This window comes from Miniopterus natalensis, chromosome 5, assembly GCF_054644295.1.
Source record: "Miniopterus natalensis isolate mMinNat1 chromosome 5, mMinNat1.hap1, whole genome shotgun sequence".
In the NCBI taxonomy this organism is placed as follows: domain Eukaryota; kingdom Metazoa; phylum Chordata; class Mammalia; order Chiroptera; family Miniopteridae; genus Miniopterus; species Miniopterus natalensis.
This window is the reverse complement of record NC_142085.1, coordinates 58,774,336-58,801,606: the sequence shown is the minus strand read 5'-3', so window position 1 is coordinate 58,801,606 and position 27,271 is coordinate 58,774,336. Positions and strand designations below refer to the sequence as shown.

General features: G+C 41.5%; 1 protein-coding gene across 5 annotated transcripts in view; it reads left to right on the top strand.

Moving 5' to 3' along the window:
- FYN (FYN proto-oncogene, Src family tyrosine kinase) overlaps nucleotides 1-27,271 on the top strand; it is a 193,289-nt gene that overhangs the window by 5,434 nt on the left and 160,584 nt on the right. For 2 of the 5 annotated variants that reach the window (XM_087817559.1, XM_087817561.1), the window contains exon 2: nucleotides 21,129-21,168. The exons of 2 other annotated variants lie outside the window; for them this stretch is intronic. The gene's annotated coding sequence lies outside the window, so the exon portion shown is untranslated. Of the gene's footprint in view, nucleotides 1-20,799; nucleotides 21,169-27,271 lie in introns of those variants that run through there. One more of the 5 variants, XM_016217492.2, reaches the window with a different exon arrangement.

The window sequence follows — 27,271 nt, the reverse complement described above, 5'->3', positions numbered from 1 at the left end:
GAGAGAGTGTGGAGAGGAGATAGAGCAGACAGGGCTGGGAGAGAGCCTGGGAAGAAAGGAGGAGGAGAAGTCCAGGCTCTGAGTGGGAGAGGGGCAGCCAGAGTATTGGGCAAGCCCTGGGGAGACAGGTGTTCCTGATCCCCAGGGAGAGAAGGTTATACCCCAGATGTTAAGCACGATTAAGAATGACAAGTACAGTTGGATTTAGCACCAAAGATCTCTGGATCCAGGCACAGAAGCATCAAGGGAATAGAGTTTGGAAATCTAAAACTCTGCTGCTCCCAAGGCCAAGGTAGAAATAGGTATCAAAACCTATAGAAACCTACCCTAAGGGACCTAGAGATCATGTAGTCCAACATGTCCATTTTACTTGTGAGGAAAAAGGAGCCCCAGAAAGCTAAGCAACTTGACCCAGGTGGCAAAGTTACCACTGAGAGCCAGATTTCAAGCCTTTTGGCCCAGGGCCATACCGGGGTATGGTCCTGGTTTAGCCCCTCCCAGCTGCGTGAACTGGACCAAGTTACCTAATTTCTCTGCACCTCCCTTTCTTCACCTTTAAAATGGGGATAATAGTTCCTACCTCAGAGGTTTGCTGTGAGGAGTCCATGAGTTAATAAATGTAAAGCACTCAGAATAAGACTCCACATAGAAAAAGCTGTGTGTTTGCTGCTGTTGTTAATGTGTGTGTGTGTGTACACACACACATACACAAAACACATATGCATATGCACACACATGTATAACATATATGCCCCTTAGGGAAAGGAGGGTGAAAATACATTGTGTGCATAAAGGGAAATTTTGAATATTTTAGAAAGATTTGGGTGATTGCTAGTACTGGATCAAGAATTACTGGGAAAAGGTAGGAAATTAGTATGATTGAAAACAGCATTTTTAGCAAGTCTTCTTAAGAAATGCCAAGCCTTTTTGATTCTTGAGAATAGAAAATAAAACACTTTGAAGTTAGCCCTGTAGAAGGGTTTCTTTGTTTTAGTCAGATAACCAGAATTTTAGCCTGTTGACAATGTAAATTCCTTGAGTTGGACTTCAGAACCTCATCATGACTTTCCGAAGGTGGAACAAACTACGAAGTAGGACCCCCCCACACACACACACACAAATTATGACTTTCATGCACTTGGTTCCTATGAAACAAGGGTGATTTGTGTTATTTAGAGGAATATATCTTTTTTTGTTTGTTTTTTAGTGTTTCTAGTTGAACAAATCTAATTTTTAGCTACTAAAACACATGAGTAGCCTGAACAGTATTATCCAAATGGACTTGGGTGACATGCAGTACAGATAACTTAGGAGTAAGTGGCACTCTGGACTTGATTAGAACACAGTAATCCTAGAAGGATATAAACTGGATTTATGGTCTAATAAAAACATGGGAAGAAAAGATAATGCTTACTGACTCATGAAACTTTAACAATGTTTGTAAGGCTCTGAGCTGTAGTATTTGGGTGCGAGTGTTCTGCCATTCATCTGAGCCTGCTTCCAGAATGACCTGCTTTGCCTCTCTCTGGATGTGAGGCAGACTTGGGTCCTCTTCCCGGCTATTCTCAGGATGCAGAGAACATCCTTGTAGACCCATCACCTCAAGTAACACTCTGTTGGTTTGGGCAAATATGTATTGAGTACCTACTAACTGTAAGTTTTGGGGAGAAAAAATACAGCATGGGAAAATTTTAACCCATTGGTTATTTCAATTCAGAAGGCTTTTTCTGAGGTCTACTTATTTCTGACCTATGCATACCACAGCTGCTCATTCCTCTCTAAATACACCATAAAAATAATAATGCCTACCACTTTTATTGAACCCCAGAGGCCTTGTTAAGTGCTTTACATACAGTAATTTACTTAGTCATAACAACACTATGAGGCAGTCATCATTATCCTCATTGGTCAGATGGGAAGATGGAGGCTCAGAAAGGAAACTTGCCCATTGTCACACAGCTAATTACTAGAGAAGTCAGGTCTGCCTGGTTCCTGAGCTCAGGCCTGCTTTGCTCCAAAGCCATGGGTCCTCACTCCCTGCCTGTTTTCAAACCCCCTTGCCTTTGCTTTACAGTTACTTCTGAGGTAAGTGTTGGTGGTACAAAGGCACCTTTACCCCCTGTGGAAACCTCATTACCTCTGATGGCTCCATTCAAGACTTACCTTCTGGGAAGCCCCCGTTTGGTCCTATCTCTGGGTTCCCATGGCACTTGGTTACCACCCCATTATCACCCTTGTCACAGCAAAGTGAAGTCAGCTCTGTGAGAGTAGGCAGTACTGGTCTCTTTTTACTGACTTGTGGGCTCTTTGTAAGTCAGGTATTGTATCTTTTTCATGGTTTGATTTTCCCAACACAACACCCAGCACTATTTCATGAGGTACTGTCATTTCTATCCCCATTTAACAGGGGGGAAACTGAAGCATAGAGGTTAAGTGATTTAGTCAGGGTCACAGAGCTAGTAAACAGCAGAGCTGGGATCTGAACCCAGGCAGTCAGCCTGGCTCCAAGAATCTATGTTCTTAACACTAAATTTGTTCCATCTCTCTAATTAGATTATAAACAACCTAGCCCAGTACCTCATAGTCCACACACAGTAAACATCAGCCCTTGTTTTTCCATCCACCCTGGCAGAACGTATAACAGAATGTATTGAATCACGTCTTAGCCCTTGATAACTAAAGAGCTTTAGAGCCATAGTTGCATGAGTATCCTCTGAGGATCTTATAGAATGCACATTCCCAGATCCTGTTCTCATTTAGTAAGTATGGGTGGACAGGGTTGAACACTGAAATCCTTTTCTGTATTTGAGAATGGCTGGGAGGCAGCTGTGAGAGACGAGGAATGAAGCAAATATAGTGAGTCTCAGCCACAGTGATGGGAGCAGGCCATGAAGTGGTAGAGAATCAGCCATCAGCTGGATCCGGAGGGAGCAGCAGCCCAGAGGAGGCTGGGGACCAGAAATCCACCGCAGAAAGACCTTTACCTTGTGTTTTTAAGATTTCTAAGTACCTACTCCTTTTGAATGTGCTGGTGGGATTTTATCTGATGAATTCAGACACTTTCATTTTCTTCAGAGCTTCCATCTTTGAGGTACCCAAAAATAGTAGGCTTTTCATGGAGTTGTATAAGGAGTCCATCTGCTTTATACTGAAAAGTAAGACTTTAATGGAAAATTAAAAATGAGCCAGATCTCATTTCCCACAACAAAGCCCAGGGTACTTTTCCCAATCCTTTCTTCCCTAATCCCCCCCCAAAAGTTACTGAATCTGTATTTCTGTGAAATCCTGCGCAACTTAAATTCTCCTGAAAAGGCAAATAAATACCAACAAGTTCCTTCATTTTCACACATCGTAGTATCTACTTAAAAGCAATAACTATTTTAAATATTATCACTTGTAAAATTTCATTTTTATTTTATTTCAGAAATTGTGTCATATGTTGCCTATAGCTAGGCACATGCACACAGGATAATTTGGAAAGTGCTGATTTCTGTTAATGGTTTCTCTTGTTTGCTCTGAGTTTGGAGAGTTTCACCTTTTTGTTGTTTAGTTTATTATCTAACCTCCTAGAAATACAAGCAGAGCACCTCATTGTTTTCAGATTTAGAAGCTGAGTTAATCAATGAAATCTAACATTCTGTCATTCTGTATCTTTTATCATTGTCTCTTACTTGAACATGTCAATTCTGCAGCTGTCCTCTATATATACCTTTGTCTAATCTATATTCTCTTGATATGTTATGCTTTCAGGCTCCCCCATGATTTGCAAACAACAATTCCAGTTGCAAAAAAAAATAAAAATTAAAATAAACACTTCCTGTTGCATCACTCCTGTATTTTCTAGATTGAGTGAGGAGGTTCGATCCATGTGAAAGTGGATGTGCTGGCTGATGGGGATACTGGTTCTTTTGCCCTGTCCCTTTACTAACAACCCAGTGAACAGGAGAAAGACCGAATTTCTTAGCTGGGTATTCAATGCCTTCCACTGTCTCCACGTTCTTAGTGGTACCTGGCTGACCTCATTCACCACTGCATTAACACTTGATTAGCCAGATATCAGTCTACTACATCATTAATATGGAATATGTGTTCCAGGCTTTGTAGGAGGTTTTCTCTTGGAATTCCCTGATCCTTCTTTCCCTCAGAATTCTAACCATTTTTCAAAGCCCACTTGGAATCCCAACTCTGGGAAGATTACCCTAGCCTTCTCATTTTCTTGCATTGAATGTTTATGTCTCTCAATTACCTCTTAATAAATGATGCCTTATGTTATTAGTTAATTCCTGCTATGACGAATCCAAGGTGTAGAGAATTTTTGTGACTTGCCCAAGGTTATACATCCAGTTATTAATTTAGTTTAGACTAGAATCCAGGTCTCCTAGAAATATATATTTATGTCTTCTGTTTTCTCAAGAGACTGTTGGCCTCATCCATGCAAAAATTTTGTTTACTGCTCCCCCTTCCTTTTTTTTTTTTTTTTTGTTCCCCTATAGTATGTAGCAGGATGTCTTTTATAGTGCAGATAGTCAGCAGATGTTGACTCAGACAGGCCCTGAGGCAGGGCACTGGAATGTATAGCTGGTTTCCAGCCATCTGTGCAGCTAGGCTGGCATCTCCTTGGATATTGAGCTTCTGTAGTTTCTGATGGCACCCAATTCACTTTCTACTGATCCGCATGACTTAGATTCAGTCACTATCCTAGACTTTTTAGGACCCACCATTGTATTTTGAGAATGGTGTGTGTTTAAAGATTTTTTGTTCATAATATTGAGCTTTTTGTTAAAAATTTAGGGTGGTCAAGGAAATAGTTACTTCTTTGCCCTCTGTTGTCAGGCCTCTATTAAGATTTTCACTAAGGCAACAAGAAGTCACCAGTGCACAATGACATCCAAGACCAGGGTAAATGCAGAATATTTAAAAATCTGGAGGAAACTGGAAGAATACAGTAGTGAAGAGTGCGAGAGAGAAGAGTAGCAGAGTGAGCCGCCAGTGTATTCCGGGGGAACCAGAGAAGACAGGTGCTCACCTATTATTCACCTGCCTGTTTCTGGACCTCTCAAAGTGGCATTTAACTGGTTCCTCAGCCATATGAAACCCAGCTTTGGCTGTGGGACTGACTTCCTCTCCATGCATTAGTTTGCTTGGTAGTAGCACCATTAGCTGGGGAGGGGAGGTTTCCATCATATACTTAAAGTCCTACAAAGTAATGATTTCATACTATATCCCGGTATATACAACAGCCTCTGTTTGTATATCCTTCAAAAGAATGCTTGAAAATAAGCCTATAAAATGTTTTCCATGGTTGGAGGGAGGGACCACTCAAGTGATATCTGTAACAAAAGACCCAGCAGCACAACAGGCGTGTTTGTCAGCCTCTCATTAAGAGTCTTCTCAGCTACCTAGGAATAGCTCTGTGTGGTTCCTCATTAATGGCTTCTCTTGCCTAACTCCCACCTGGATGCCAGATTTAATGTATCTGAAGGATGGAGACCAAGAAGAACACTTTCTGTGGATTTAGACCAACTGCTGTAGCCAAGACAGAGAGGGAGGGTATCTGTATTTCACCGTGGTTTGCATTGCTACCATGGTCTTTGGAAAGTAGTAGTCAACTGTTTTTCCTTCCTTAACCATTCGTTATCTGCGATTTCAGTGCTTTTCCTGCCCTCCTGTCCACTGCCACAACCACTTGCTTAAATGTGGGCAATCACACGCTACTGACAAAACGCACTTTGCCCTTGGCTGGCATATAATGGCACCACTTTACCCAGTTTGTTCACGTTCACTCACTTTTGTACATATCAGTGTCAATATTGTCCATTTTCAGTGGCAAGCTACTAGAAGGCTAGAAGCACACCTCATTTAATTCACTTTGTGCTCTGTGTAACTGTGCAAGTAGGGAGGTCTCCCTAGATGTTTTCAGTATTTCTAGGATGGGATGCATCTTGAATAAATTTTCTTTTTGTAGATAACACTTTAGGTCCTCTGCATTGATAGATGCTCAGAGTCATGGTTTAGAATCCAGATTTTTGTTGCACCTAATGTTTTAGGTTCTACCTTATGTTCCACATCCTTGGGTTAAAATCCAGTGATCCCAAATCCTAGCTCTGTCTGCAAGTTAGTGTCAAAGCATAGATAATGTGCCATACCATACTCTTTTCATACTAGTCTGGTTAACCATACAAATTCTCACTGTCTTATAGTCATTATTCAACTGGGTCTTGATTTCAGAATGCCAAGAGTTGGAGGTATTTCTCTAAGAGGCCAAGAATTGCTAGTGAAAGCCAGTGAGGTGTGGCTGGGAAGAACCTATAAGGACTGTGTATAAGGAACAAAACTGGATGCCTCTCTGGGTGCCAGGAATTCCTGGGAAGTTCTAGTTAGTTTATAGCTAAGTGTGATACAAGGAAGATTGGCGCTTGGAAAACTGTAGCCCCAAATGTTCTCTGATTGTGCCTTGGCCCAACCATGCCATATAGGAAAAGCCCAGTGTGGGAAAGTGTTGAGTCCCTGATCTGAGAGGCTCAAGGCAAACCCTAGTGCCTTCCCTGATTCCACCTCCAAAGCTGTGACACAGTTTCCTGGGATGAAGCATCCTGGCCTCCACCCCCACAGCAGTATTCCTGTGCACTTTGAGATCTACAACTGCTGCGGCAACAGCCCTGCTCTGTGTCTCCTAGTAGGACACCTCTCTGCACTCTCAGTGTCTCCTGGATGAGCTAGAACATATGGAAATGACCCACTAAAAAGAGTGATGTTGATGAGGCTGGAGAGAGGGGATAATGTACAGAAGGGGATCAACAAAGAGTTGGTACAGTCAAGATGATGGTAAGTATAGAAAGAGCCTTTGTATTAGAAAGAGTTTTCTGTGGCTGCCATAACAAATTTTCTCAAACCATGGCTTAAAACAACAAAAAAACCTCTCACAGTGAGGCCAGAAGTCTTGAAATTAAGGTAGATCCTTCCAGAGGCTCTGAGGGAGACTGTTCCATGTCTCTTCCCTAGGCTCTGGTGGCTGCCTGCAGTCCTGGGCTTCCCTCTGTCTCCATCTTCACATGGCATTATCCTCTCTATCAGGATACTTGTCATTGCATTTAGGACCCACACTAATCCAAGATGATCTCATCTTGAGGTTCTTAATTACATTTGTAAAGACCCTTTTTCAAATAAGGTCACACTCACAGGGTCCAGATGGACATTTTTTGGGGGGGAGGCAATGCATCATTCAATCCATGATAGCCCTCAAAGGGATAAAAATTAGCAGTAATTCTGAGGGATACAGAACAGATGAGAAAGATATTTATAGATTTGAATGTCTGAAGGACAGGCACAGTACTTTACATGTGTGATGTGTAACTATCACTGTAAGATAGATGAAGATACAGTGAAATTTTTATGTGAAAAGAAGTTTGAAGGTATGGAGTTTCCTGAAACTTTTCAGTAAAATTGGAGACTGAGCCATCATCTGAAGGTGGAAGATTTAGAGATGAGATGAGGGCTTGGAAGACCTAGAAAAAGTCCAAAGAGTCAATGGATAAAAAGTATGAAGGAGACATTGTGAGGCCCCATTGGAATCTATAGATATTTTTGACGGTTCCCTTAGCCCAGTTTTGTGCCTTTGCCTTGTAGTGCTTATCACTTTGGAATGGAAAACCTGCCCTTGGGGTGACCTAGAGTTGAGGATTAGTTTAAATAGTCAAGTGAGGAAGATGTTCTGCGAGATTAGAGGAAATATCAAATGAATCAGCTGAACAGGGGAGTGAGATGGATTTGCGATGATGTCTAAGGTAAGGAAGGCTCTGAGGTTTTAGGGATGTGATGAGTAAACATAGCAGGTGTGGAGGAGGAGAGACAGAGGTGAGAAGGCCCGAGGAAGAGGAAACCCAGGGAAATGGGAAGTTCCAAACTGATACTGAGCAAGGGTCGCTTAACAGAATAGAGGTTCAGGACATTAGATAAAAAGAATTCAAGAAACTGAAGGACATAGGCCCTTTTAGCCCTGGGTTCAAATAGGTATAAATGGTGTCTTCTAGAAGAATGACATGCTTATATGTTGCACTTTTTAAAAATCTTGGGTGAGTGTTCTGGGACCTCTGAGACCTTGCATTACAACCAGCTGATTTAGTGGGGATAATATTTTGAACTGACATTCAATTTACTTTCACTTCCTCCTCATTCTTGTTGCCCTGGGAGTCTCCCTCATTGAGGCTAAGGATTCCATTACTTCAGGGGGAAGACAGACTATAAGCTGGGACAAAGAAGACATTGTTCAGCTTTCAACTTTCAAAACGGGCGCTTGAAGCGTGTTGCAGAGATCAGTTAGCCCAGACCTTCCTTTAAAAGAGGAAGACTTTGTTAGAAGAAAAATGATTTGTGGATTCCAAAGAGCAAGATCTCAGAAGACCTGGCATACACTGTACAGTAAGCCATGCAGGAGGGAGGCTGCAGAAAGCAGGAAATACCTTCCTGAGCTGCAGGATGGAGTTTGTAGAGATTTGGATGAGACTAGAGTTGAGAAATGAATGGTTTCCCTGGGATCCCCACCTCTGGGTGGGTGGAGAATAATCTGCACGCAGACAGCAGTTGGACCCTGTGTCCTGTCTGGAACTCTGGGAGGAAAGTACCTTGTGGAAACTAGCCCTGAGATGGTGTCCCCTCACAGTTTCCCAGTGCCTCATGTGGCATAGGAGAAATCCTGACGGTCCTGCAGGCCCCCTCAGTTAGATGTGGAGGTGCTGAGAGAGCTGGGTGGGAGAAGCCTCGGGCCAGAATGAAGAGGGCACAGAATGGACTGTGCCAGTCTCACTGGTGAAGACGGGCTGGGATCATGACTGCAGATATCCACCAGTTGCATCAGCAGAATGAGGCCAGCATTCAAAGACAAAGGGATGTTACATCCCAAGGAGGCCAGTGAGGGCTTGCAGGGCAGCACCTGGACCAGGTTCTCTCCCTATCCTTTGGTGGTCTATAATCTTCCCCTGGGGGGAAGAGGGAAAGGGAAAGGAACACAGCCAGGAGAGGCAGTTTGAGATGAATTTAATTTGACTAATTGCCCTGAAGCAACTACAATTTTAAGTCTAAAGAGATTAAGTTATATGGAAGTAGCAAGGTGGGTTTTTTTCTATCATAAGCAGAAACATGATGGTCATGATCAAGTTGAATTCAACCACAGAGAAATGAAGTAACAGCTTCTGTATATAGCTGAGTAGTAAGTGTAAATTTCAAACCTGCCACAGTGCTTTCGAGGTATGTTTTAACATGATGCTGCACTGCTGCTGCTGGTGGCAAATTTACCTACCTGCGTTCTTACACTGTGTTTTTTCCTTTGAGTAAATCATGGGTTAGCATCCCTATGCCAGGTTCATCCTGGAGAAGAGGCACGATCTGGCTTTTTTTTTTTTTTAATATATCTTTATTGATTTCAGAGAGAGGAAAGGAGAGGGAGAGAAAGAGATAGAAACATCAATGATGAGAAAGTCATTGATCAAGCCCGCAACCCAGGCATGTGCCCTGACCAGGAATCGAACCCTGATCGCCTGGATCCCAGGTCGACGCTCAACCACTGAGCCACGCCTGGCCGGGCTGGCTTCTTGAGGAGCAGAGTTTTCTACCAGATATTCCAAAATGCAGTGTAATTTGGGCTTCCCATTCTTTAGTAAGTGGCAGTTCTTCCTAGCACTCTAGAAGGAAGGACCTCAGTTGCTATGGAGCCTTAGGTCAGAGGGAAGTATTAGAATTTCAGGCCTTTCTTTAATGAACAGTCCGCAGTGCTAGAGATGAGAATTTTCACTGGGTGTGACCCTTCAGTTCCATATTTTAAAGGTACCAGGGTGAATACTAGAAATTGTAGTCTCTGCGAGGGGAGAAGCTCTTCACTTTTATTCCATCCTCATGGACTAAATAAAGCATGAGTTTATGAAAGGGTTCATTTCCAAGTATAATTCATAAGTAGTTACTAGAACACTCAAAGGGAGAGGGAACCAGTTAGCTCGTTTTAATTACATTTCATTTTTCTTTGACATTCATACAAGGATGATATTGCATTTAAGAAGATGTTTTCAAACCTGTTGTTTCTTGAAGTGCCTAGTAATTTTGGAAGAGAAATCTTTAGTCTTGCTTAAAAGGGCGTGTGTTTGGCTGGGTGGAGTGAGGTGGGACGTTGCCTGTTGGGATACCTACTATGTATTTTCCTACTAGAAAATTACTGTGACATTTTGAGCACATCTTCTCAAATTGTAAATACATTTCATAATTTTCCTCATCTGTCAATTGGAGCCAAGAGAGCTAGAGATAAAGGACCATAACATTTATTGAAAGGAGCCACTCAGCTGTCAGAGAGGAAGGTGGAGTGAGGGACTGGATGAAAGAAGGTGAAGGGATTAGCTAAAGAACATATATGCATAACCCACTGACATAGAGAGCAGTGTGGAGATGGCCAGAGGGAAGGGGGGTAGGAGCTGAGTAGAGGTCGGCAAAGGGAGATAGGAAATGGGGACATCTGTAATAGTGTCAACAATAAAGATAAAGAAAAAAATAAAATAACTAAAATTATAGAATTTTTTAAAATGTTGATTTATTAACCACCAGCTCATTTTATAATATTTTGGGTCTATGAAATAGTTTTACTCAAAATCTCAGAAATAAAGTTTCTAAAAATTAAAAGCATATCCATATACATTAGAACAAAAACACTTTTTATAAAGATTATCCAATCATTAAAAGGAACATAAGACTAATTTATTCTTGGTACATATTCACTCACCTTACTCAGCCTTTTAGCCATATGTCTCTCATACTCATGTCACTTTTTTTTTTTAATGAAGAATGGTTTTTAATTTTCTCATAGAGTTGCCAGTAATCTTCGGAGTTGTGTTTTATAGTTAATATTTGAAATTGTTACTATGTTTAATTGACATTTATGTATATATCATAATATTTTTAACTGAGAAAATAGCTCTTTCTACAGATATACTTAAGTGGAGAGTTAATTCTACTAAATGGAAGCTTCTCTCAGACATTTTTTTAATATTGAAATTTGTAAATATTTTAGCCCAAATGTTATCACAGTCTTTTACCCCCATTCAGGATTCTTATCTTCAGTGAGTATTTTTACAAGACAAAACTTATGAAAATAAATTCCTCTATGGTCCTTTCAAATGTTTTACCACATTTGGATGACACAAAATCATAGATCTTCATAATTTCACTCCATTCTGGTACAGAATATAAGTGTATTCAGTTAAAATCAGAAATACCATCAAAAGATCGCCACAAGTTGAGATACTCCAAAACATAATACAATTTCAGAATTAAATCTTGGACACTACTTGAGTTCTCATAATTTAGTGTGTTCAGTTCCTCCTTTGCTTTCATTGGGATAAATGTCAACATCTTCCTTATTAGCAAGCCTTGTTTCCTATAACTGAGATTGGCTAAAGGCTTTAGAAGCTGAAGTGGAACTGCTTTGATCAAAGATTCCCAACTGTTTTGGAACAGAATGCACCCAACTTTGCAGAATTCACACCATTATGGTACACCTATGTTGATTTAGAGTAATTTCTAAAACATTCTAAAACCTGATTGATGATGACAGGCAGCAAAATAGAAGGCATGTACTACCATGTTGAATATTCACAAAACACTGAGACAAACATTTTGAAGCTCAATTGTTCTAATTTGTGAATTCTACATCTCTAGTTTATTTTGCATTTGATAGGATATAACCAGTTGTTTGAATGCAGTTATGAAGTAAGCATATGCCATACCCAATTCCAAGTAACTTTCTTCTCCACAGGTTTCTTAATTTAGTAAGGACAATTACTTTTAGCATCACAAAACTTGTATTTGTGCTACACTGCAAAAATAAATAATTTCATCTCTTGTGTTAAACTTTCCATAATTTACAGCATTCACAATAACATGCAATGTTTCACCTGTGACAGAACAAACCTCCCCAGGCTTTATTTTGTTCTCAGGAAATAGAAAAAAAATCAAACTATTATTGGAATTAATTAATTTTTCCGTTTAAAATACCAGTTAATACTTACATAAAGCTAGAATCACTTAACTGTTTGTGAAGTTTTTTTCTTCTGCTAATAAAACCAACACATGAAAACAAAGCTATCACTTCACTTTCCATAGAAGCACAAAAAACCTGAACTCAAAACTAAGCAGAATTAACCTAGAAAAGCAGCCATTTGATCTAAAAGAAAAGTCATTTTTCCAAGAGTGCTGTGTTAGTGAACCTTCTGTCACCACATGTGTTAAATCATCATTCTCAGGCATAGTGCTATTACAGTAACTATTAACATTTGAAGTAGTTGCTGCACACATTCTTGAGAAGGCCTATCTCCCACAAATATGTCATGGACACCTAACCTATAACTTGCTATGACTCCTGTTGATCCCTCTGCCTTGTGTTTTGTACATCTCAGATTTATGGCTTATGTAGTAAATTATAACACTATGGTTTCTATGGTGGTTAATAAATATCAGTAAACATTTTGTGCCAGTTAATGTTCATCATCACCTTTCTTGAAAAACAGAAATTCAGCACTCAATTTTTCATTGAATTTTAATTTTTTAGCTCATTGCTACTAAAAGGGATATTGCAAAGTAAAATAGCATAACTATCAATAAATGATTTTAAAAAACCAAAAATACTGTAATGAGAGCATTTACACATTCTTGAGAAGGCCTACCTCCCACAAATATGTCATGGATACCTAACCTGTAACTTGCTGGCCAGTATAGCACAGCTGGCCAACATTATCCAGTGTCTGGTAGACTCGGGGCTGGAGGAGTTAGCTCTCCTTAGCTGCTCATGTCCAGGTGCTTTATGTTTTATTGGTGAGCATCCTGCATGTTGTCCTTGGAAGGGAGGTGTTTATTTAAGCCAAGATTGGAAAGGGCAGGAAAAGAGATGGATTGTCATTGGTCACCTTTCAGACTCAATCACACATTAAGGTGAAAATTCTCTTCACCATGCATGTGTCTCACCCCCTGGCAGGCAAGACTATGGCAGAAGCTGGAAATACATTTTAATGCAACTATTAATAATAACACTTGTTTTAAAAAATGAAACTTCTGGACAAATGCTTAATCCAACTGGCTGTTGGAACAATAGGTGTAATCTAGCACTTTCACAAACAAGCCAAGGTGTAAGGTTACCCTAGTTAGAGATCACATTTTCCCATCTCCTTTGCACCATCCTTTTTTGTCTGGACTATTCTGATAACATTACAGCTCTGCCTTCCCTTACTGTTGACTTTCAATCCCGCTCCCACAACAGCTGAGTGAGCTTTTAAAAATCTGTGTCAGATCACATTACTGGGTAAAACCCCTCACTGTCTTCCTATTACATAAAGTCCGGCTCCCAACTATGGCCCAGGAGGCTTTTCATGCTCCCACCCTTATCCACCTGGCTCCCACTGGATTTTAAGCTTTTACGGAACACATACCTTACCCATCTGTTTTCTTTGCTAATATCGCACATGAGAGCTGCTAATATGTTTTCTCAAAGGAATGAACATGGTTTTCTTTGAGTTGATGACAGAAAAAAAGAGGGAGTTTCTTGCTTGCTAATCCATGGCAATAAGGAAATTCAAATCCAAATCTCTGTCCTGAATGTCATTTCTATCTCTAATAACAAAGTTGGACAGCAGACTGTATCACAGGACTAAACCCTCCGCAAAGCAGAGGTGGTGTCACGCCCACAAGCCCTTCTGGTTCTATAGTCTCCCAGCCCCTCCCTAACAGGGAGGTGAGAGTGCATTACAGGGGGTCTATTGTTTTCCCTAGCAGGCCAGAGATTTTGTGTAGGTACACTTGGGCGCACATGAGGAGGAAAATGCTTCTCTGATTGATGTGGGGGAAACTGGGACATATGATGGTGGTGGTAGAGGAATACTTACTTTGAGGTCACGATTTTGAGATCTTGTATTCTTACACAACTGCTTTCTGTTGGATCTCTTTTTTTAAACATGCCACTGTTCAATTTTATCATGAATGCCTTTCCAAGGACAGTAAATGGTTTCACACACTATGACATCGTTTCCATGGCAACTAATGTATTTTAGCAAAGAGAGACTGTGCTAGAAGTAGGCTAAAAAGGACAAATACGGAAATGGCACAGTATAAAATGTGGGGCAATGTGTGTTGTAGTAAAGATTTTTTTTCTTTTTTTCTGACTTCTTGTTTAGGAAAAACCTGTGTTACTAGATCTTGGCTTCTTAACTCTTACTAATAAAATTTTTACTGCACCCAACACTATCCAGTATTTCGCAGACGCAGTTCCTTCGGTTGGTACTCATATTTGTTTGTTTGCTTTAACGTGATGTATTCCATCAACATACAAACATTTGTAATTTCATCAATTTTTAAAATCCATGATCTTCACCTTCATTGTGTTCTCCTCTGGCAACCACGCCACTCCCCTGCTGCCCTCTGTAGCAGTGCTTCCTGAGAGGTATTGTCTACACTGCCTGTGACTACACAGTATTTGTTTAAAAATCAGAGTCCGTCCAGCCAGGCTTTCGCCCTACCACTGGATCCAGTTGGTCACACCCTCATCCTCTAAGGCTATTACAATTTTCCTCTTTTGTTTATTTAGAAGCTAACATGCCTAAATGTACATTTCAAATAATTCTACCAAATGTCAAGCCCATGTATAAGCATTTACATAACCCTGGTTTACAGGGGGAGGCAGATTGTGTGTTACCCTGCTTTTTGCATCTGAATGTACTTGGATTATATGATAATAAAACCCCTTCTGTGCTCTTAAATAAACCCCCAGTGGAGGGCAGATAGCAGCCTACTTCCTATTTAAAAGAAAGAGAAACCATGGAATAGATGTTAATGACTTATAAAGATAGTAGCAAATCAGTCTATGTGGTGGATAATACCCTCATTTATGTTTGGTTGGGCCACATGGTACATTTAAAAATTTTAAACTGGCACTTTAAGATTGCACATTTTTGTATAAAAACTGAGATTTCTAGTTTCTCTTGAAAAAAATGGGAAGTTCTGGCAAAACTAAGCCTGCATTCTCTCCTGACAACAGCCTGTCCAGGCAGCGTGGCAGCTGTCCTTTTGCGATGGGGAGGGCTCTTCAGCACCCCAGCTCCATTGCACCTGCTATATTCGTTTATTCTACCTGCTGGTCTGGCCCCTGTGGGTGTTTTAATATGTGACCCTTGCTACACCCCCTTCCCTCCACCCATTCACAGAGCAGATAAATAGCTAGGGATGAAACTTGGTTTCCAAGCCAACTGCTTCCTCCCTGGCTATGGACCAAAATTCTGTGTTCCAAAACACAGAATTTATAGGTCAGTGGTGAGAGGCACCCTTAGGTGGTAGAGCCTACATTTTGCACTTTACTAACAGAAAAAGACCCTGTGGTTAATTGTTCTGGGTACATTGCCATATTTGGGGGGTGCCTCCCCCTCTTGTTTGCTTCACTTCTATTGAAATCAGTTGTATGTGCTGCCAGTAGTGACGTGCAAGATGAGGGGGCTGCAGGAGAGTGTGACCACTTCTACATGCATAGAAAAGCTGGCCAGCAGGGAAAAGCTCCAGCCTCATACTAGGGGCTTCGGATTTTCAATGAGCATATATTACCTTTCCAGTGAGGGAAATAAGTATTTAGAGAAAAGAAGTAAGAACAAGGTGGTGGTGGGACAAAGTCTATACGACATTGATGTCCTCCCAGTGTGGGAGACTCGGAGATGTTCCCCAGCCACCTTTGCTGTCCTCTCCCAGATTAGATCCTTTCCTTTGAGTTCCTTCAGCACCATGTCAGTGTGCTGAAGATTCCTTTGGGTGGCATCGACTTGTTACCAACTTTGTCACTGCTGTGGACCCTGCCCCATTTTGAATGTGCACTCATCACTCACTTCATTGTTCCCGGGGTGAGTAAGATGGGAGGAGAGGTTTCAGGTGCTGCCATCTCACACCCTGTTAGAAGGTTTCAGTGTGCAGGTGAATGCAGTGAGAAGGAATGGCTAGAGGAAAACACATTTTTCCTGGGGGAGCAGGGCAGTGAAGAATACCCCACAATGAAGGGCCTTGTCTGAGCTGGGTCCTGTATCCGGGCCTCGCCCCAACTATCGCTCACACAGGAGATTGTGGCAACCCTGAGCACGGATGGTCCCAAACACTGCACTTCATGTCTACGCAGCTGTGGAGGCATCTGGGAGGCCACTGTGAGAGTGGGCCTGTTCCTGAGCCTCAGGCAGGGAGCCAGGGGCCACCCTTGCGCCAGAGGACATTAAGGAGCTTCTGTGTGCTCTCTGTATGCATCTCGGCTTTCTTTGGAATTGTGGTGGAGTCTGTCCCTGCCTGGTCTTTTTTGTGCCTTGGGCCCTCAGTTAAGAATAACTGAAGGAAGGAACACTGCCCCTGTTGACATGCTTGATATAGAAGCTGCTGTCAAATGACTATTTTATCCCCAGTCGTCACTGACATCACACCACGTATAGTTCTGAGGTTCTCACTTTAGTTTTGATTGAATAGAGCCATGATCGTTGGAGCAGAAAGAAGCCATTCAGATGTGAATATGTGAAGACGTGTCTACTAATGTGCAGATGTTTTTGGCAGGTCAATGAATATTTTAAATCTTTTGCAAGTAGTGAAAAGGGTTGAATTGGGAATAGAGAGGATTTACACCTCATTTCTCTCTAAATCTTCCTTTTCTTAAAATAATTAAGCAAAATTTAAACCATGATTTAACTCTTGGATTCATCATGGCCCCCTTCAGTCTCCTTCGTCACATGTCAGATGTGATTGTGACTCTAATGTATTATTGAATCTCCGTTTCTCAGTCACATTTTTAAAATAAAACAGGAAACACTGGGGAATATTAAAAATACCGTAACAGCAGATTCTCCAGATTGTATCATTGTTGTTTATTTATAGCCAAAGACACAGAAATAAATTAAAAGACAAGGTTGTCTTCTGGTTATGGATATGCTGTGTGTGATACGTGGGTACCCCCTTTCTTCCCAGCATGCACCTCTACTCCTGCATGCAGGAGTGAGTGGGGTGGGCTTGATTTAGTGCTGTCCTTCCTGTCAGTTATTTCTTCATTTGATACTCTGTCACAGCCCCTCATCACCCTCACCCCTCCACCAGCAGTGATGGCACCAGCCTCCTTTGTGCTGCAGGCACTGTACTCAGTGTGTCCTGGCCACAGACAAGCTGGCATTCGAGCAGCTGAGACAATGAAACAGGTAGGGAATAAAGTGCTGTAAGAACAGAGGAGAAGAAATCTAGTTCTGCATAGAAGTGGGACCAAACGAAACAAGAGTGAAAGGTGATTTTGTCCTAGACCCTGAAGACCAATTTAGGAGAAAATTATACTGACCCAGCAGGGTTAGTGAGATTGGAATGATGATGCTACGCCCAGGAATATGCTGGGGGCTGCATCTATTTTTCTGCCCCTTCCTGGGATAGAGGTGGGTTGAAAATACCTGGTCAGAGGAAGCAGAAGTGTTCCCCTAACTGGCTGACTCCTTAGCTGACATATGCCATCTCTCATGACCTGGCCTCTGCCTTCATTTGCCTGCACATGTGGCTGACACCTCTTTGACTATCTCGATATCCCTTTGCCTGCCCTGTCCAGTGCCTTTGGTAGTTACCTATCGCACATGTCCCCTAGGCATTTGGAAATATGAGTGTGGTGGGGGCTGGAGGGATGGTTATATCAAGAGAGAGCTCAAAGTTGAGGGCTTCTCAGTTTTATTAGATTTTCTCTAAAAATAAAAACCTTTCTATATTCTCCCAAAGATGGAGGATGTGATGTGATCTAAATAGATGGGAGTACAGTAGTTCCCCTTTATCTTCAGGGGATACATGCCAAGACCCTCAATGGATGTTGGAACCACCCTGTATATACTGTTTCTTCCTATACATACATATACTTCACATCTTCTCTTTGACATACCTGAATTGCCAGCACCACTACTCTTGCACTTTGAGGTCATTATTGAGTAAAATAAGGGTTACTTGAACACAAGCACTGTCGATCTGATAACCGAGATGGCTACTAAGTGACTAACTGGCGGGGAATGTATGTAGCATGGATATGCTGGACAAAGAGATGATTCACATCCCAGGCTAGACAGAGCAAGATTTCATATGCTACTCAGAATTGTGCACAACTTAAAACTTATGAATTGTTTTTTTCTGTAATTTTCCATCCAGTAATTTAGGACTGGAGGTAACTGAAACCACTGTAAAGTGAAATTGTGGATAAGAGGGGACTACTGTAGGTCATGGCCCTGTCCGTTGGCTTCTATTCCTGTAGTGGATCTCAAATCTGCAACATTTATGGATCAGCTTTTAACCTGGGGAATCTAGGTCACTTCAGTCATTTCCTCAAACAAAACATCAGCACCACTTCAGCAGAAAAAATAAAGCATAAAAATTGCCCTAATGGCCACAAACCTACAATTGAATACATAGTCAACTGTTTTATTGATTGATTGATTGATTTTTAAATATATATATATATATATATATATATTTAAATATGTCTTTATTGATTTTAGAGAGAGGAAAGGAGAGGGAGAGAGAGAGATGGAGACATCAATGATGAGAGAGTCATTGAGCGGCTGCCTCCGACTGGGGATCGAGCCTGCAACCTGGGCATGTGCCCTGACCAGGAATAGAACCCCAATCACCTGAATCCTAGGTCGATGCTCAACCGCTGAGCCACACCTGGCCGGGCAATAGTCAACTGTTTTAAATGTCTGTATAGCTACATATGCACACCCATATCTGTACACACACACATATGGGGTGGAGGGGGGCTATCTTGCCTTAAGCCTTGCTAAGTTAAAACTTGAATATTCTAAACATTTGGATTTCAAATAAAGATAAAGTAGGAGACTAATTGGTCTATCTTCTCAAATGATTTTTTTTAAATGTAGGAGTCATTTAAATAAAATGTACCTCTTTTTCACTTGAAACATATCATGACCAAAATTTATTTATTCCCAACTTTTCATGTATATATTTAAGAAAGATATACATGATTTTTTAAAACAAATGCCACTCTTCATTCTAGATGGGGTTGCCATGTGAATTTTACTTTTAGGCAATTCTGTTTCATCCATCCCTATCCTCTTTGAAGCAATGGAGCCAGTGCCTAAAAATGTCTAAGATCACATGTGCTTGCGGGGGACTCTTGGAAGTTAAAGCAGTGACATCCTTCTGGTTTATGGCTGCAGGATGATACATCTGTGTATTGTCTTTGTTAATTAACTCTATCTGTTTAGTGAGCCTGACACAGAAATCAGATGATACTGTATATACATATGTGGATAAGATTCCTTGTGCAGGGGTGAGCCAGCAGCTCCAAACGGGTTTCCAGTTTTCCTTCTGTTCCTGGTTACTGAAGTGCCATGGAGTGAAGGCTCATTTTTTTCACTGCCTGCTGCTGAATTGGGCATCCTGTGTGGTTGCAGCTGTGCTGCATGCATGAGAGAGATTAAGTTTCCCCAATACTTTGGAAAAGAGTAATGATCCTCCAGCTGCTCTTTCTGTGGCAGATGAAGAACTCTTTCACCTTGCAAATAGAAAATTCCATTCCACGAATCAGAATGACAGCCTTCCTAAACTTCTGTGGAAGTGCACAAGAATGGAAATCAGACTTTGTAGAGATATTCCCTTTGGAGAAAAGTTCTCAAAGTACTGTATTGCTCTTTTCTAGTTAGAGGGAGACCAATTAAAATTTCTGGGCATAGAGAATTGCCATTTCTTTACAGCTTGGCCATGTCTAGATCCCAGTGGATTAGCCAGAACAAAAGGCTGGTTAGGACAGGACAGCATGTCTCAGAAGCAAGAAAGATGGAGTGAGGTGGGGTCGCTAAGGTGCAGGCAGTCATTGCATGCCCATTAGCACATTCTCTCCCTCCAGCCTCCATGCTGATTCTCTTGCATGTCTGCAGTGAGTTCATGATTTGAATGCCCATCTGCAAAAGACAATATATGAGTTTCTAATTCTCTTCCCGATGTTCATTTTTCCTTTCCTTCATTCTGAATCATCTTTGATTAAACAAAACAAAGATGCTACTGTTAATTATGCATCCTTGGAAACAGCACACAAATTCTCTTTTGTATATTTGGGAGGGGGGGTTTGATGGGGATAGTAATTTATGATGGGAATGTTTTAAACCCTGGACCAGGACGAAAGATGCTAAGAATCATATTGAGCAAAGTTTGAGTCTCTACTAAGATATGAAAAATTGCTTCTGCTTTTTTTTCAGATTCCTTAAACCTTTCACTTTCTGCCTTAAACATATTATTGTCAACATACTTCCATTCAACCATTTATATTGTTCTCTTTGGACACCTTATTAAAACCGGAGATTTAGTTCAAACAGCTAAAATTGCATATAATAAATGAGGTACTATGCTATTGGCAGGTTGTAGGCAGACTGTATGAGCAGACTGGAAATCTGCCACCCCTGCTAGCACTTCAAAGATTAATGTGAAGTGGGCATAGGTGCCATCAGAATTAGCACTCAGCTTTGCCTTGCCAGGGCCTTGGCACGAGGTCCTAAGGTACTCCTGGGGCTAGAGTTCCGTGGACAAGTTGGTACAGGCTGGTGAGTTGGCAAGCCTCCTAGAGAGGGGAACCCCAGCTAATGGGAAATGGGGGTCATCCCAAGAAGGTTTTGACAGTGAGGCCCACCCACAGTCAGACAGGAAGTGAGACAAATATGTACTGGGGGCTTGGGGGAGATTTTAGTCCAGAGGTAAGTTGAACAAGACCTTAGAAAATAAAAGCTCAACTATGGGTGACTTGTAGATACCCTGAAGATGTGTGTGTGTGTGTGTGTGTGTGTGTGTGTGTGTGTACGTGTACTCATTTAAGACCTCCATTCTTAACTTTCCTGGCTTTTGAAAGTTAAAACCTTATGCTAGCTTCTTTTGGTGGTACAGGGCCAGGTCTTTGCAGTTTCAGACAGGTGTTGTAGCAACTGTGACATTGCAACAATTGTGTGAACAAGAAAAAAATTTGTAGGGAAATTGTCTTTAGCAAATGGAAATTTTATGGTGGTGTTTTGGTGGGTGGTTTGCAGGCAGAGTGCTCAGTTCTCTTTTGATACCTTTTTTTTCTTCTACAGTTTTTTGAAGAAGCAGGATGCTGATGTAGACGTGGAAAAAGTAAGTTGGCAAACTTCACACTGAGAGCATATGCCTTATAAATTAAAAAAGGTTTCCCATTGAAACCTAAGACTTGGTCCACTTTTAACTTGGGATTGTGACTCTGAGTCCATAGGTTTCTAAGAGAGAGGTAGAGTTGGAGATGGAACTGGTATATGAAATAGAAAGTCTTAGCTCACTTCCGTAAACCTGCTGTTTTCCCCTTTCCCAGAGTTGATGTGTAATACTCAATTGTGATAAGTATGAGAACATATGTTTTAGCTATAAGATATGCCTCCTCAGCCCATAAATAGAATGGAACAGCTGCCTAGTGAGCCTTCAGGGCTGGTCAGGGACCGGTAGCACTCTGCCTTCAAACTGGTTAAGGGAAGTGCTCTTTAGTCCATTCACTGTTGTTTTTCTCCAGTCTCAGATGGCTACCGCTTAATTCTGCCCCTCACTGCACCTTTGAATTGCAGTCACTGTGTAACAGGTCATTCTTTCATTCACTTAACATTTTTTGGTGCCCACTAGTCTTAGACACCATGCTGGACTCTATGGAGACAGGAGTGAATGTGGCAGATGAGTACTCAGGTAATTATTACACAGTGAGTTAGAGCTGTGCAGAAGGAGATCTGGAAGCTCAGCCCAAGGGCTGGGCTATCCAGAAAAGCTCTCAATGGAGGCCGTGCATGAAAGAACCATGTATGCATTTATTCTGCAAACGTTTGCCATCTTCTCTGCTTGTACTTCAGTCTCATTTTCCAGGTGCCTTGGGTTCCCATAAAAGGCAGGACTTAAGTCTCACTAGCCACCCTTGGAATCCTTTTCTGTCCCAGGCTCCACTGTCTGATTCTATTGCCTTTGGTGTAATTTGTCAGCAGTTCTGAGTTGCGTTCCTTAATTCCCTGGCCACTTGAGAGGTGCCATTTCCTGAGAATGACTTGGGGTTATTTCCCATTTTGCATTTGGGTAAGAGAGAGATTCTTCTCCCTGAACCAGTACCATTCCATATGCAGACATTCTGTCTTCAAGTTGAGGAAGTATTCTATCTGAAAAGTCCTTCTAGAATGGTTATGAGTATCCCCTGACCTTTGACCCATTCAACCCCCTAGTTCCTGCAGAATGGTCTGTGATCTGCTTCAGTCATGTAGCTCATACAAACCAAGGGGACTTGGGAAAATTACAAGGCTCTAGTCAGAGCCAGGCAGAGGGGGGCCTTTTTAGAATCCCTGTGCGCTGAGGTTTTGGCTGTGGAAGCCAGGGTTGTCAAAGACACTCCCTCTGGGAGAGGAGGGGTTAGCACTGTGACCCTCCTGGGCCTGGCCAGACTCACAGCAGGCTAGAGCCTTTGGGTGCCAGGAGCCACCTCAGGATGGCGTAGCACAGAACAGCTGGAACCTCTGGTGGAGCAGTGCAGGAAATACCTGATGCAGCTCCAGGCTGCAGTGTGTGAGATGAATCCTGTAACCATGAGAGGGGGAGGTCCAGTTAATGGAGGAGGCGGGTCCATTAACTTGCATTCCCTGTACAACCCAATGCCTGGCAGACAGGAGTGCTCAGTAAATGGGGTAGGAAGCCCTGAGTGGAATGAATTAAAGGCTTACATCAGCTCTGCTGTTCACTTGCTCCGAGACCTTAGGCAAATCATTCCTCCTCTCTGGGCCTCATTTTTCTTATGAGTAAAAGCGGTCTCTTTTCCAGGACCAAGTAAAATTCTTCATTTTTTGACTTAAAAACATAAATCATACATATTTTTTGGTTTTCTGATTTGGGCTCTATGCCAAAAAGGATAAAGGGCTGTTAGCTGCCAGTCTGAAGAGCACTTAGGAGCATTCCCACCATAGGTCAGGAGCTCCTTGAAGGCAGAGCCTGTGCTGTACCTGGAGGTACAGTGAGTGTCTAATGAAGGAATGAGCAGTGTGACCAGCCCTGTCATGTGGGTTGGGCATTTGTAAGTATTGAGGGAATTCAGAATAAGAGAAGCTAAAAATGGGGTGGGAAATGCTTCTTGGGCTGTGTGAATTTGAGCTGCCTCTGAAGGGCTCTGCCTGCACCCTCTCAGCTGAGTGGTTAAGACCTAAAAATCACTTAGCTGCCCTATGGGAGTTCACTGTTTTAAAAGTTCTAATTCAAAACATCCAATTCCATAATCTTTTTCTGATGCTGGTAGTGCTGTTGAGCACAGATATATCAACTGTTCTTTTTGTCTCTGTTTATATATCTACCATTGTACAGCTAAATGATAGCAGTTGGCCAGTCCAAGTGGAAAAAAGTCATGGAAGTCATAGTATGTTTCTTTAGTGAGATTTTGAATTTTCTCTTTCAGTTGAGTATTTTTGTAAAGACAGAACTATGAATAGAAAATTAGTTTTATTTTGACATGCTAAAGTCAAAGATAAATCATAAATTCTTTAATTATTAATTATTGTCCATAGTTTACTGGACTTCACTATGAACTGACTACTTCATATGTGTCACACTTGACCATTGCAATAATCTCATGAGGGGACCATGTCCCTTACCGTGAGTTGCTCGAGGCACCATAGTAACAGCAAGGATTCTGATCGTACCTCTCTGGGTCTAGAGCTTTCTCTTTCCCATACCCTACCTTACCTTGGAATTGCTATAATATTTGAGACAATACATCCCTCTGACCTTTTAAAAAAAGTTTTATGAGTAATTTAAAAAGCAGTGTTACTTTCTAGAGAAGTCTTCCCTGACATTCTCCCTCCCAGTCTGCATGAAGTTGCCCTACCACCTTGCATTTTTTCAAAGCTCTCATTGTCATATGGTTATTCGTACAATAACTATGTACTATCTGTGTTCTCTGTTGAACTGTGAGCTTTGTCTGGTCTGAATCCTTACGTGTGCTCAGCCTAGTGCCTGGCTCCTAATATGCCCTCTTAGAAGGTTGACTTCAGGCATAATGAATGGCACATGAACAAATTAAGGGGTAATGAGAGCCAATGAAAGCCACTGTGGTGGGTGGCAAAGTAAAAAATATTATTGCGTATTCCAGAAATCATGTTTCTCTTCTCTATCTACGGGTTTTATCTGTGAAAACTATGGTTAATAGCATTATATGGAGATAAGACAATCATTCCTTGGCTTTCTCTCCAGAATTATGAAGTTTCAAGCAGACAAATGAATGGGTAGTTCTTAAAAATGAAGGAATCTGGGCAAGCAAAGAGAATCTGAAGATAAAAGAAGGAAGGGCAGTAGGGAAATATTAAAACTTTTTTTTTTTTTGCACAGAATCTTCTAGAATTATTGAGGGATGCACTTCTGAGTATGGTTTTTGTAAATCAGATTTAAATACATAAAGTGTATCTTCTAAAAGTGAAACTCATTCTCAACTGAATGTTAAAAAGTATGTTATGTCAGAGGAACAAAAATACATTTTTTTAAAGTAAAACTGATTAAACAGAATCATCCTATTTAGTAATTTAAATCATAATTTAAATGGATTTGATTAAAATAACATCTACTTTGGTCACGACTATCCTCAAAGGGCTGAGAGAGGTTTGGTTTTCATGTATTCTACATGGCTTTGGTCTAGCATGATTAAAAGTATTTTGGCACCTGCCTTGAGAGAGGCCCCTGCCATTTTTGTAGTTTTAGTGAGACCGAGAATTCCTGTGTTGCTCTTCCAGCTGTTTTCAGGATTTAGATGGTTGCCTTCAGGCACAAATATGGTCACAAATACTGTCTATTTGATGGATACAGAAGCCTCCTGAAGTAAAAATTGTCCTTAAAAAAGAAAAGCAGATAAAAAATCTCCTCCTGCTTTAGAGATGTTTCCTTTTTCTCAGTAAATTCCTTGAAATGTGTTAGTCTGTAAATGTAAAATGTATGTAGAAGTTGCTTCATTTTTCATTGTTTCTTTTGTTTTCATAAGTCCCAAGAGAAATGATGAAAATATCTTGGATTCTTATTGTGGGACACATAGTCTTGTGAAAACAAAAATCTGGTTTTAAACACTTGAGGGTTCATTTGAGACTGTGTCTGGAACCAGGCTTTAAAGCCTTAGGTGCGTGATTCCTACACAGCTGGCTGAGAAGTGGAGAAATTATTTCATACAGGGTTTTTCCTCAGTGGGAAGGAATAGGGTTTCCAGGGATCAGAAGGTCAGCAGTGCTTACCTGTGTCCAAAGGCTTGAGAGCGTTGGTGGCTGGGAAGACAGGAGGCTGTATCTAGGTGGGAATGTGATGGAGGCAGGGGGGTGGCAGGGCAGGTACCATCTCACCGTGTGTGCTAGTTGCTATAAGGAGGAAGGGGAGAGAGTAAGAGGAGGAAGGAAAGAACAGCATAAGCTGAACTCCCTGCCGTCTGTAGAAGGTGTTGCTTCCTGAATGGAGGGAAGGGTTCATCAAGTACTTATGGGGATGGGAGAGGGCAACTCCCATGTGCAGAAGGGAATCATCCCTTAGGCCCTCTCTGATGTACATACATAGGGCTGCCAGCCCCAGGGCCCATGGGATATTGAGTTTAGCTCCAGAGCCTATAGGATGCTAATTTAGTTTCCATTCTCAATGCCCTGCCCCAACCTCACACACTGATTGACCCATTCTACTGATGATCAGGCATCAGGAAAGCCCAGCCTCTGTATCACTGAGTAACCACTGAGTGAAGGCCAGACTTCACACAGCCTGCTTTCCTGGTGGCTGGGGATCAGCAAAAGGGAATGGCTTGGGGGGGGGGGGGGGGGTGTTAGAAAGGAGGCATTGCTCAGAATTCTGTTTTTAGACTGAAGAGAAAACATTTTTAGTCCTGGACCAAAAATAGTTGTTATGCATCACCCATAATAACTGACCAACTTTCTTTTCCATAAATCTCTAGATTGTAAAACTAAGTGCTGCTGTCCAAGAAGAAAAAGCATGCCTCTGCCAACTCAAATTTCCAAGATAATAAAAGAAATCTTTTCCTAGACATTATAAACTCAGGGAGATACTTATGACCCTTGGAAGAGCTACAGATAACAGTATTTACATTGTCATTCAAGGAAAGAGTTGAAAAATTGGGGCGACTTGTCTAGTCTGGGATGCAGAACAGTTAATTCTTTCATTTCTCAAACATTAATGAACACCTGTGGGCCGCCCACTGTTCTAGTCCACATGTTATCTTATTTAGTCGCCCTATTTTATAAGTGAGGAAAATAGAGCTCAACAGATGTGAAATGATTTGCCCAAAAACTTACATCTAGGAAGTGGCACAATCCGAAAGTAGGCCAGGGACTTGGCACACCCTTCCTTCTACTCCACAGTGGATGTTCTCCTGCTCTGAAGCCCAGCTGAGCAGAAGACAAATGACTCATCATCAGCCTCGTGTATTTAACTAATTTCATATGCATTTTTCATTTTCTCTTCACTAAATTTAAAAAGACTTTCTCCTTTATTTATGGTTTTAAAAATAGAAAGGATGTTTTTATTAAAGAGAAATTAGAAAAAAGAGGAACCATCTCTTTAAACCTGATCTGGTTCCTCCAGGTGGTCCTCTAGGTGACAGCATTAGAATGACTTCCAGGGATGGCATTCTGTGGCAGTGGGAGTCTGGGGAGGTCTGTGGGACACTCATTGTCCTTCCATGCAGGTTCCTAGGCTCAGGGGTCATTTTATTATATCCCTCATCTCAGTAGCACTCATCATTCTACAAGAATGATGGGTTAGCATGAAGATGAAGAGAGCAGGTTGTTGCCAGGAGACCTTGGGGAGAAATGCTGCTCACATTACAACAAAGAATTAAGATGAGTTTCCACTGCTCTGTAGGCTTTCTCCTGCAGCCATGAGATGCCACATAATTTGTTCCACTACAGCCAGGCCTTCTGGGTAGAGGTTGGGATTACTTGGTTGTCTGCCCTGCGTAGACTTATTGTCTGCTGAAATCACATGTGAAGGGAAGATTATTAGTAAAATATGTATGAAGAATGGCTTAAAGATGCTTTTGTCCCTGCCCCTAAACAGGTTAAAAAGCAGAGCTGTACTTGTTCTGAGACTGGTATGGAATAAGCCATAAAAACACATTAAAATTCAAGCTTTTCCCTTAAAAAAGGTTAATATGCCCACCATTAGCCACAACAAAGTTTTATTTAAGCAGGAAATCTCTGGATTAGTTTGTTGTGGC